We start from the raw sequence: 12,619 nt of genomic DNA, 5'->3' as shown, positions 1-12,619 counted from the left end.
CACCTTAGAGAGCCAGCATGGTGGAGTGGTTAAGAGTGGTGGAGTGGTGGACTCTGATCTGGAGAACCAGGTTCGATTCCCCACTACTCCACATGAGTGGCAGAGGCTAATCTGGTGAACTGGATTTGTTTCCCCAATCCTACACACGAAGCCAGCTGGGTGACCTTGGGCTAGTCACAGCTCTCTCAGCCCCGCCGACCTCACAGGGTGTCTGTTGTGGGGAGGGGAAGGGAAGCTGATTGTGGGCCGGTTTGATTCTTCCTTAAGTGGTAGAGAAAGTCAGCATATAAAAACCAACTCTTCTTCTTCTTCTTCTTCAACAAGAGTCATGTCTGACGAAGGGAGCTTTGACTCTTGAAAGCTTATACCCTGAAACCCTTGTTGGTCTCTAAAGTTCTACTGGACTCAAATCTATTTATTTTCTCCAGGGGGACTGATCAGTTGTAATTCCAAAAGATCTCCAGGCCCCACCTGGAGTTTGAAAACCTTAACAATGATCCACTGAGCCTTAGGAAGCCCAGAAATCCCAGTCTCCTGGGTCTAAGAGAGTAACATCACTAGGGATTGGGAACCCTGGGGCAAGGTCTATTAATTCTCACACACGCACACAATCCCCACGCCCTTTGCATGCATACAAAGCAAACATGTTATTTCAGATTTGTGTCTCCTTCCTTCCCCTTCCCACCAGGTTCAGCTTCCTTTTCTGGGACCCATTTGCTGCGTGCATAGCACCCGTCACTGCATAAACTACAAGGAAAGATAAAATCCCAAAGTTGCAAAATCTTCTTCACTACTCAGTTTACCATTTTAAACACAATTAAGAACAAATGACCCTTGATAATATATACTGAAAGTACTAAATGCTTCCATAGTATAATGCCATATGCAAAGAGGGACGCCAAGAACATATCCTTTTGTAAGGCAGCTCTATCCCTCCTGCAGGCCAGAATAGCTCCAGGTAGGCCTCCATCAGTGTTGCCAAGTTGTGTTGCTAGGCGCTGCCACCCTCAGTCTGGGAGGCCTAGCTGCTGCTGCTCTGTAGCAACCAGGGCAGGCAACCACAGTGCTCCCAAGTGGTGGGGATGAGTCACTGCAGGGTAGGAAATGCAGGTCCACTACCAGGCCGCTGCTGTTGAGCAGTGTCTCACTTAAGGATGCCAACCTCCAGGTGAGGCCTGGAGATTTTGTGGAATGATAACTGGTTTATAGACAACAGAGTTCAGTTCCTCTGGCGAAAATTACTTCTTCGGAGGGTGGATTCTATGGCATTATACCCCTACTGAGGTCCCTCCCCTCCTCAAACCCTGCTCTCCCCAGGCTCCACCATCATATCTCCAGGAATTTCCCAACACAGAGTTGGCAACCCTAGTACCACTGGGCTTTTATTTTGCTGCTGCTCCAGTCAGGGATGGAGTTAACAAACTTAACATATCCATAAAGCGAACACCAACACTTAGTGGCAGTTGCACCACTGGGCTGGGCCCCTAGAGTCCCCAGGCCCGGAGACAACTGCCCCCATCTTGCCCCATGCCACTGTTCTGAGAGTTCAAATCTCCTCCCTCCAACCACTTCAACCAGCATAAAATAATAATTGTGTGCCATCAAGACTCATGGCGACCTCATCTCTTTCAGAAGAACCCCCAAGTTTGGTAAATATTGAGTCGGGGTCCAATTTTATGGGCCCCCATTGTTCTTCCATTGTTTCCAGTGGAGGATGGTTGGGGCACTCTCTTTGGGGCCCATAAAATTGGACACCCTGACCCAGTCTTTACCAAACTTGGGGGTTCTTCTAAAGTGAGTCATCAGCAGCTGTGCTGAAAGTTTGGTGCCTCTACCTTAAAAAAAAGGTCCCCTCAGAGTCCCAGAAAGCTTTCCCATAGGCTACAATGGAGCCAAATTTTTTCAGATCCCCCCCCCCAAAAAAAAACCAGGAAAAAAACCCATACTAGTATGGGAATTCAGGAATTTTCATTCAGGTATCCCGACAACATTTGGCTCCGAAATACCCAGATTCGAATTTTCTCAAATTTTTGTTTTGCACACCCCTAATTCAATGTTCTAAACATTTCATCTCAGGCAACACTCCCAGAACATGGGATTTGGGGGAACCCAAGAGCTCTGGTTCCTCTGGAGTCTCTTCTGCAGCAATGTAAGAAGTCCTTGTCTCACCTCTCTGAAAGTTCGCTCAGGATAGGGGCAGCTCTTTCTAAACCCTTCCTTACAACAACTCTCTTCCACCCTGCTGCCAACTTCAGAAGGCACACCACCACAACGAGTGACCTTTGGATTAGTGAAGTTAAGCAGCGCTGTATGAATTTTTAAAATTGGTATTCCCTACCAATATATAGAGATGTGGAAATGGTACAGTATGGCCTGATCTTGTCAGATCTCAGAAGCTAAACAGGGTCAGTACTTGGATGGGAGACCACCAAGGACAACTTTGCAGAGGAAGGCAATGACAAAATCACCTCTGCTTAATCACTTGCCTTGAAAATCCTACAAGGTCGCCCATAAACCAGCTGCGACTTGACGACATTTTACACTCACAGACCAATGTATGGAACTCCCTAGTACTAGAACAAGCAAAACAAATGACGTAGAAGACTTCAAAACACACACTGACATTAATCCCCAGAAAACAGGAATATTTGCATGAAGAAAAGAGGATTTCCAAGGCTTGGTACACTTGGGGCAGAACTCAGCTACAAAGATTTAAACTTATCATCATGTTAAAACTAATTTGCATTTGCAACTTAGGGGAACCCCAATGCTGTGAAGATCTATAAAGTGAATGAATAGCCAAGCGTGGCATATTCTGGCAGTACACAAATGCTACAAACAAACAAAAAAGAAATTTTGAAATTTACTATAAGAGACAGAAGACTGGGTTATGTGTGTTAAGTGCCGTCAAGTCGCTTCTGACTCATGGCGACCCTATGAATCAAAGTCCTCCAGAATGTCCTGTCTTTGACAGCCTTGCTCAGGTCTTGCAAATTGAGGGCTGTGGCTTCCTTTATTGAGTCAGTCCATCTTTGTTGGGTCTTCCTCTTTTCCTGCTGCCCTCAACTTTTCCTAGCAGGATTGTCTTTTCCAGTGACTCTTGTCTTCTCATAATGTGACCAAAATACGATAGCCTCAGTTTAGTCATTTTAGCTTCTAGGGTCAGTTCAAGATTGATTTGATCTATAACCCGCTAATTTGTTGTTGTTTTTGGCAGTACACGGTATCCATAACACTCTCCTCCAACACCACATTTCAAAGGAATATACTTTCTTCCTATCAGCTTTTTTCAATGTCCAGCTTTCACACCCATACATAGTAATAGGGAATACGATGACATGAATTAACTTGATCTTGGTGGCCAGACTGGGTTATACAGATCTTTTTTCAGACCTGAGATGCCCTGGATCTCGGTTCATACTTTCTATTACTGGAATCAGCATTATGCCCTCCCTGCTGCCATACCTCATCAGGTCTGAGGAATCTTACAAAAGAAGTCCTTGAATTTTCTCACATTGCCCCCAAAAGCAAGATGCAATGCAAGGTTTAAAAATAAACAACTGGCAGCATTCCTCTTACAGCGTTTACTACAATTGTAAGCGAGCTGCCAAGCCTGGGTGAAAGCCACTATGCTCCAAGCCAAGGAATACTGGGAGTTGTAGTTCGATGAAGACATCTAGGGTTCTCAGCATTCTCACAGGAACTATCATTCCCAGGGTATTTTTAGGGGGGAATCCATGACATTTGAGCTACTTTACAACTGCATTATACCTGTAATGAAGAGCAAACGTGTCCTTAGAGGAAACCAGATGAAAGATAAATGGACCAGAGAAAGGTTAATTGGCACACAACATGTTTTAATTAAACAATTATGAAGTGGGGGGAAGAGCAGAAGCCAGAACAGAATGCTTTTGGGAGGAAGGAAGCGATGGCTTCCCGTGACTCCTTCTCTGGGTTTTTTCCCAATCCAGACATTTTGAAGAAGAAGAAGAGTTGGTTTTTATATGCCGACTTTCTCTACCATTTAAGGGAGAATCAAACCAGCTTTCAATCACCTTCCCTTCTCCCCACAACAGACACCCTGGCCATTTATGCAGGGTCAATTTTGATGCTCGCTCAAAGCTCTTTTTTTAAATGCAACTTTAAAAATGCCTATTCACGGTCCCAACACAAAAGGAGAAATTCCACCCCCTACACTCGCCTGCTCCTTCGTTCCTGTTTGCATAGCCATTAGCATGTGCATAGCTAATGCGCCGCTGTTATTTTGCATGGTTCCTTCAGGGGATTCTTCGCGGTGGGGGCAGAGCAAACACCAAAGGTTGCATTAAAGGGGCTCTTCAGTAATGCGAAGCAGGTATGCATCGGCTTCACAGTCACTTCCAGAACGATGGTTCAGCATGAAAAACTCAAAAAAATATGCGGGGCAATTCAGCCTGGAACGCACTGCTAATTACCAAGCATAAATGGCCCCTGTGAGGTAAGTGGGGCTGAGAGAGCTGTGACTAGCCCAAGCTTACCCAGCTGGCTTCATGTGTAGGAGTGGGGAAACCAACCTGGTTCACCAGATTAGCGTCCGCTGCTCCTGTGGAGGAGTGGGGAATCAAACCTGGCTCTCCAGATCAGAGTCCACCACTCCAAACCACCCCTCTTAACCACTACACCACACTGGAGAAGGGAACTGAAGGCACATCCAGCTTACCTTGGCAGCTGACTGCTGTTCCCTACAGATACCCATCTTGTTCTTGCAGAAGGATCACACAGTTGATGGGTGAGAGCCTGCGCAAGCTCGTGCATTGCACTAAAAAAAAGCTAGCAGCATCTGCTGTCCCAAACCTTCCAGGCAGTCCTTCCAGAAGAGTCACAGGCTTTTGTTGCTGCGTCTTCCCGATCACGCCGACCCTGACGCTTCCAGCTCTCAGAGCGGTTGTCTGAGCGTATGTCAGATTTGATTGCCAACTCCGCTCGTTAGGGGGTAATTTAGCTCAAGCGGCAAGCATCTTTATAGAGAGGATCGTATTTTGGTTCGGGCTGTGTTTGTGATTTCCTAGCATTTTTCAACTGAGGCAAGGGAGTGGAGGGAGGGAGGCGGAAGAGATTTTGGCTGCTCTGGTTGAGGAAGAGCCAGAAATGGAAGCTACTTCTTATCATGTAATAGTAGTAATGGATCAGATCCACCTGCTCTTGTACACATTTCCTCACAAAAGAAGACACTCAAGGACAGCCAAGCACAGATCGCCTGTCATACAAACACACCAATCATCTCCAGCACCGATACAACAACATTTTCCACAAGCCCTCCTCCAGAAGGATAGCCCCAAAGCTCTTCCCTTGTGAAAGAACTGCAAGCCACAAGAAATGGAAATAGATAAGGCATTGATTTTAAAAAGAGTTGCAGTTGTTTTAGCGGGAGGGTAGGAGACGAGGTCATCTCTAAATAACCATTCCTTTACTGCACATAATACCTCCAGGCCCACAACGGTTCCTCTGCAACTTCCTGGCCCATCTGCTAGTCGGCCAGAGGTGTACAGATGAGGGTCTGGAGTTCCGCCTCGTTTGGACTGAGCTTTGCAATTCCAGTTCTTCCAGACACGGCACCGTGAACACAAGATGCTCCCTGCTCAGTGGGGGAGAATGTGCGCTGCATGTTGAAGACTCCCAGTTCAATCCCTGGGGTCTCCAGTTACAGGATCTCACATCGCAGGTGTTAGGGAAGACCTCTCCCTGCCTAACACCTTGAACTGAACTGACAGCCACTGACAGTCAGAGATCTTTTTCCACATGGCCACGTTCACCTGCAGAAGCTCCAGTGCCGCTGCAGCTGTGACGCAGCACGTCAGCAATGGGGCTTCCACATGACATGTTCCTGGCATGTTCCCCATGGCTGCCATGCCACCAGGAGAGGAAGACTCCTTAGGATTTTTTTAAAAAACTTATAAGTGACATATTGATATACTGATTATCAGGATACAATCACTACATCAGTTACAGATTTTAAAAACTTCAAAGCCCCCCTGGTTGTGCATGGGAAGGGGGGATCTGAACAGTCACAACAGAGACTGGGGAGGTGAAAATGGTGCCAATGTGGGCAGGACTGTGAGGAGGAAGAGGAAGAGAAAGAATCAGACTGGCTTACAATCACCTTCCCTTCCCCTCCCCACAACAGACACCCTGTGAGATAGGAGAGACTGAGAGAGTGTGACTAGCCCAAGGTCACTCAGGTGGCTTCATGTGTAGGAGTAGGGGAACAAATCCAGTTCGCCAGATTAGCCTCCGCCACTCATGTGGAGAAGTGGGGAATCAAACCTGGTTCTCCTGATCAGAGTCCACCACTCCAAACCACCGCTCTTAACCATTACACGCCGGCTCTCTAGGCCTTCCTGTCTTTCTGCCCACACCCACGCCACCCTGGCATTACTGCAATCTTTTTCAAAACATCACAGCAAAGGATTGCAGAAATGATGAGGAAAACCCAAGCACTGCATGAAAGCACCACAAGGGTGTGGGAAGGCAGGGGGAGAAATATGTGCTTATGTAAGTGACCAGAGTAGGCAGTTCTGGGCTAGAGGAACCAAACAGTGTGACATTGCTGGAAGGAAGTTTAATATGTCCATCGTATCAAAGTTTTGATTTTCTCCAGCCTCTCTTGGATAGGCAAGAGCATGATCCCCCCCACTCCCCTACCGCCCCCCCTCCCCCCGATTCACTCTGCAGTTGCGAGAGACATTCTTGAGCATCTCATTTGACCTTCAGGATTTTTGTCATAATCATCGATTGTGGACAAGGCCAGGAAATTGCCAGGAGCAGAAAGGAACACAGAGGGAGTGGAGGCACAAAGAACAGCCTGCACCCACTCATATGCTACGTATAAAAGCCATGGTAAATGCCCAAACATTGGTGAATGTTGCTATATACTGGCCATTCTTAATATTTTGGGAAACTAGTGGGAAAGGTCAGAAAATTCTGATGTGAACTGGTGATTTATGAAAACAGATCTTTCAATCCAACTGTTTTTCGCATTCATCAGCATAACTCTACAATAAATGATAATTCCAAGTGGGGAGCTATCTTAGTTCATAGCAGTAAAATAAAACCAGAGTCCACTGGACTCCTGCTTTATTTGAGCAATAAATGACTTTCCCTCATTTCCACTTTTATTGGGAAATGTCAGCATTTAACAAAACCGGCTAGGAACTGTCAGAAATGTGAAAACATTAGTAGCTTTTCCGAAATTCTCCTCCTTGTATTGTGACTTATGTACACACATATAAGCTGGGGTTCCTTGAAGGGAACAATTTGGAAATCCCAGCAAATCTCCCAAACCAGTACATTTCGGGATTCTCTAAGCTCTAAGGGGCCAGAGGGAGGGGCTGTGGGTCAGTGGTAGAGCATCTGCTTGGCATGCAGAAGGTCCCAGGTTCAATCCCCGGTATCTCCCGTTAAAGGAACCAGGCAAGCAGGTGATGTGAAAGACCCCTGCCTGAGACCTTGGAGAGCCACTGCCAGACTGAGTAGACAATACTGACTTTGATGGACCGAGGGTCTGATTCAGTATAAGGCAGCTTCATGTGTTCATGTGTGTTCAATAGGCTTTCTTCTTTCCCCACCACTTTTTAACAGACTCTCAGCTGCTCTCCAAATTCTGTGTGCCCTGTACTGTGCAGGCAGCGTCAGTCAGGTCTCCTCTAGGGGTGCCAGAGCTTTGGCCTTGAGGCTGGCCAGGCTCGGGGAGCAGGAGCAGGAAATGCTAGACTTACGCCTGGTGGACTGGTTGATCCAGCAAGCTTCCCCTCCCCGCCCAAGGCTTAAATAGGTTGACAGGAAAGCAGCTCCACCTGCTCTGGAGGCAACATCTGGGACTCATAGAAACAAACAGCAGTTTCGTCATTACTCCATCTTGCTCATTATTGTGTATTCTGACTAGTTGTGGCTCTCCAGAGTCTCAGAGCAACTGTCCATGTGGCAAGACCCACAATCTGGGTTAAGAATTCACATCAAGCCACACAAAATATTAAGTATTATATGGCATCTTACATCCAATTATTTTTTTTAAAAAAATTTTTTATAGTTATCATATGAGTAAAATTAATTTGGCTTTCTTTTTGTGTCTCCCTCTTCTTATGGTTTTCTATTTTCAAAATAAAAATATTTCATAGGTTTATTTTTGGATGTGTTTTTATAATTTTATCTATGATCAGTGAGGAAGGCCTATTCAGGCCAAAACGTATCTGGCTAAGCATTGGTCATTTACATTGTTGTATCAACTGTGCATAAGAATTTTATAACTGATATTTATACGTAGCCTGTGTTTTTAACAATTTTACTGTGTACACCTAGAAATAAATGTAATTATTTTGTTATGTTGTTCAGTTCATAGTTCAACCTTTGAAGCTCTCTCCAGATTCTCAGGCCACAGCCGCAACCTTCTCTAAATGAACCACCAGAATAAACAGATGTGTTTATTCCAAACAACTTATGTCCGCAGATGTGCAAAGAACACAGAAATAATTAAAGGAGACAAACAGCAGTTGTAGCACTTGCTCGATACTAAACCTACTTCTGGGTAGATGCACAAGGCTGCCTCTTGAAATGCCAGATTGAGGTGTTCATCATGCCCACAAGAAGACTGTCAACCTCTAAGTAAGTGTGCTTTGGATACATGGGGGTATTCCCACCAGCTAAAGCTGCTGAAATTTGATACAAGCATAGCCAAAGACACTGGATTAATGCACAAGTTTGACCCTGGGGCAGTGGTATGTCTCTCTTTCTAAATAGGGGGACGTTGGGGGAATACTCTGCTGGATAGGCACAAGTGGTTGCTAGTCTTTTTTGACGTGTATTTTAAAATTTGCCTTATAAAATAGTTTTGTGTTTAAATTGTTGCTACGCACCTTGGATCTTGGGATGCCTGAGAGAAAGGAGGGTGTAGTGGTTAACAGCGGTGGTTTGGAGCGGTGGACTCTGATCTGGAGAACCGGGTTTGATTCCTCACTCCTCCACTCTAATCTGGAGAACCGGGTTGGTTTCCCCACTCCTCCACATGACCAGCGGATGCTAATCTGGAGAACCGGGTTGGTTTCCCCACTCCTACAAATGAAGCTAGCTGGGTGACCTTGGGCTAGTCACGCTCTCTCAGCCTCATCTACCTCACAGGGTGTCTGTTGTGGGGAGGGGAAGGGAAGGTGATTTTAAGCCGGTTTTATTCTTCCTTAAGTGGTAGAGAAATTCAGCCTATAAAAACCAACTTTCCTTCTTCTACTACTTTTATTTATTTATTTATTTCAATGTCTTAGGGTACTTCCTCACTGAATAGGAACTTGGTGTTTGGAACATGCGTAACTCAACATCTCTGAGTACTAGGAGAGCGAAAAGGGCACATGTTGAGCCAGCTGTCCAGCACAAGAGCATGCCCAGCCACACGCAGATACAACAGTGAACTGCGGAAATTATTTTCCACTTCAAAAGCACAAAATGTCAGGCTGAGTGACGGTGCGGCGGGATTCCCAGCAGTGGTCAGGGATGAGCATCTCTGCTTGCAGAACACTGCCTTCAGTAATCTTCTGCACCGCCAGTAATCACCCTTTCCTGACCTAGAACCACAGCATGGGGCCCACTGTGCTGCAAGCATGAAGCAGGAAGTCACATGACATCATAGTCATGTGACAAAAAGAAGAGGGGACAGTGTTGTCACCTCACAAGCGCTGGGGGGGGCAGGACCATGGATAGCTGATCAAGAATCCGGGGACAAGAAACGCAAGCTGAGTGTGAACTAGGAAATGAACCATCATGAAGAAGAAGCTAAGGACTAGACCTATGGCGACTGGGGCAGGAACCCAGCCAAGCCACAGGGCAAACATGGAGACTGATTGGGGCGGGCAGGGGCTGGGGGTGTGCTGGGTAGAAAGAAAGAGAGAAAAGAGTAGATGGCATTTAGGGGAGATCTCAACCTACCAGTGTGCCATGCTGCTTCTCCTCAACATGAGCATGCAAGGAGTGGCAGGGGACATGTTGCCCTTAGTCTGAACATGCCCACAAGCAGCAGGCCACAGTGAGTAAATGTGCAGGCTTCAAAGCAGAAGGGGAAAAAATGGTTGATCCACAGGGTTTCCATCCTTGGAGTGGAGGTTCCACTACCCATCTTAGGGCCAAGATGAGTTTGAGACCACTGCCCTACACAAACACATTACCCAGTCATCCTTTGCTCTCTACTAGCCATTTCTTGTAATCAGAAGGAAAACGATGGCTGTGGGCTGGGAGCAGCTCCGATGATGTGCCCGAGTGTGCAAGAAAGAAACACACTCAGCCGAGCATCTGGGGACACAGGATGTTGCCTCTAGGCAGGTCCCATCTGGTGCTGGGATCATCTCCCTGTTTAACTGTCGCATCTACCAGCCAAAGAGCACTGTGAATTATTCTTCTGTGACCAAACGAGATAATCCGTTCCATGCATTTTTATCACTCTCACAAAACTGCGAGTTTTCCAAAGTTCTTCCAAAGCAAAGACCATTGGTTTAAATGGGCGCGGCACTGAAGTGGCCTATCACACACACACACCCATGTCACACAGCCTCAGCATTTGCTTGCAGTGCTCTGAGTTTCAAGAGGTACCTATGGAATTAATACTGCAGAAGAACAGCTGTAGAAAATGTTATAGCGAACCCGAAAATCCACAGGGAATGCTCAATTGCTGTTCACAAAATCCTTACAGACCATCAGTTACAGTGTAATGTTTCTCACGCCCACCAATGTGTACGGGCACATCACAACTGGGGCACTATGCTCTATCCCCACCACCCTCCAAAAGTCTCTCCTTTCTCCCCCCCCCCCAAAAAAAAAACTGGCCAAGATGCTCAGATGCTCCTTTGAAGAGGGACTGGGGCACAGCTGGAACCTAAAGATCAGGGTACGGAGGAAGTTTTTGAAACTTAGGCTCATGGAGGTAAGAAGCAGCCCCCACCTCACCCCATGCATCAACTGCATGACTCCTGTATTTTCTGCAGCGCTTACTGTTTCTTGTGACTAAGAAAATATTTCAAAACAGGGGAAAGATACTCACTTCCTCATTGGAGGTGATCCCAAATGTGCCTTTTTGACCAGTCAGCTATATAACTGCCACACACACACACACACACACACACACACACACACACACACACACACACTAGCCCTAGATATTTTCACATCAGCAGCACTGAGTCAAAATCACTCATGCTATTCCATCTCTGGAGTTCTCTTATCTTAATGACAACCAGATGGAGGCTGGAGGCAGGAAAATGGGTTCCTCTCTGGAATCTGCTCCCTAATGCAACCACTTCATGCGGATTCTTATGCTCTACCAACAGCAATCCCTGGCCCGAAGAATGTGTGGCTGCCCTCAACAAGGGCCAGGGCTTTTTCGGCCCCGGACCCAGCCTGGTGGAATAGTCTTCCTGGTGACATCAGGGCCCTGCGGAATCTTAAGGAGTTCAACGGGGCTATTCTGCCAGGCCTATAAATGAGGGCAGCAGCAAGTGGATCCAACATTACTGGCCTCCCCATCCCTCCCCCTCACTCTTGGCATCTGTGGGGGGGTTGGCCTGCTGAAATTCTGTCACATGGTGGCACCTGGGTAATTTTAAGGTTACCTGTTTATGATTGTATTATGATGTCTTATTGAAGTTGCTGATTTTTTATTGATGTTTGATGCTTTTATGTATTTTAATGGTTGTTACCTATCCTGATCTCGTCAGATCTCAGAAGCTAAGCAGGGTCAGCCCTGGTTAGTATTTGGATGGGGGACCTGACCAAGGAATACCAGGGTTGCTGTGCAGAGGAAGGCACTGGCAAACCACCTCTGTTAGTCTCTTGCCATGAAAACCCCAAAAAGGGGTCGCCATAAGTCGGCTGCGACTTGACGGCACTTTACACACACACACACACACACACACACACACACACACACACACCTTAAATGTGGGAAAAAAATTATCAGGAAGGCCAGTCCTGCATGTATGAATACACACGCATACATTGCCTTCCAAAGTGAATTCTGCAGGGAAACAACGGACACTCCCCACCTCCAGCTTCTCAAAGCGCACAGTTTATGTCTTTTCTGAGAAGACGGTACACTGGAGAGGACCACCAACTGGCAGAGAGGGAGCTGTCTGTTGAGGTCACACCAAGGCTGCCTTTCCCAAGTGAAACAAACCGAACCCTGCGAGTGATTGGGGACAGAAATGAACAGGAGGGTCTGCCCCAACCACTCTTCCCCTGGAGCACTGGGTTATTCTAGATGGAGTAGGAGGAGAGAGACATTTTGGCCCTTTAAAAGAGACCCCTGGCCTCTATCCCCTTTATGCAACTGACAAGCAATGTACCCCCCACCCCAAAAAAGGCCACCAACTGATTTGGCAGTACAGGGAAAAGTTGCTGACTCACAGCTATGGTAAACAGCCATCTCCTGGTCCCCACCTTAGCTCGCAATTGGAAGGACTGGAGATATTTATCAAAGTGGTGGAGGAGGTAATGTTGCTGGATGTTTTCCACACCTTTCCCTCTTCTGTCACAGCACTTCCAAACCCTGGTGTGTGTTTTTTAAGAGTAAGATTTGGGGCATTAAATGCCCCACTCATCTGCATGAAGA

At 46.6% G+C, this 12,619-nt stretch overlaps 1 protein-coding gene across 7 annotated transcripts in view; it reads right to left on the bottom strand.

Moving 5' to 3' along the window:
* NRXN2 (neurexin 2) overlaps positions 1-12,619 on the bottom strand; it is a 393,602-nt gene that overhangs the window by 355,759 nt on the left and 25,224 nt on the right. The gene's annotated exons all lie outside the window — the stretch shown is intronic.

The sequence above is a fragment of the Euleptes europaea genome, chromosome 7 (genome assembly GCF_029931775.1).
Source record: "Euleptes europaea isolate rEulEur1 chromosome 7, rEulEur1.hap1, whole genome shotgun sequence".
In the NCBI taxonomy this organism is placed as follows: Eukaryota; Metazoa; Chordata; class Lepidosauria; order Squamata; family Sphaerodactylidae; genus Euleptes; species Euleptes europaea.
This window is presented reverse-complemented; position numbering and strand designations above follow the sequence as displayed.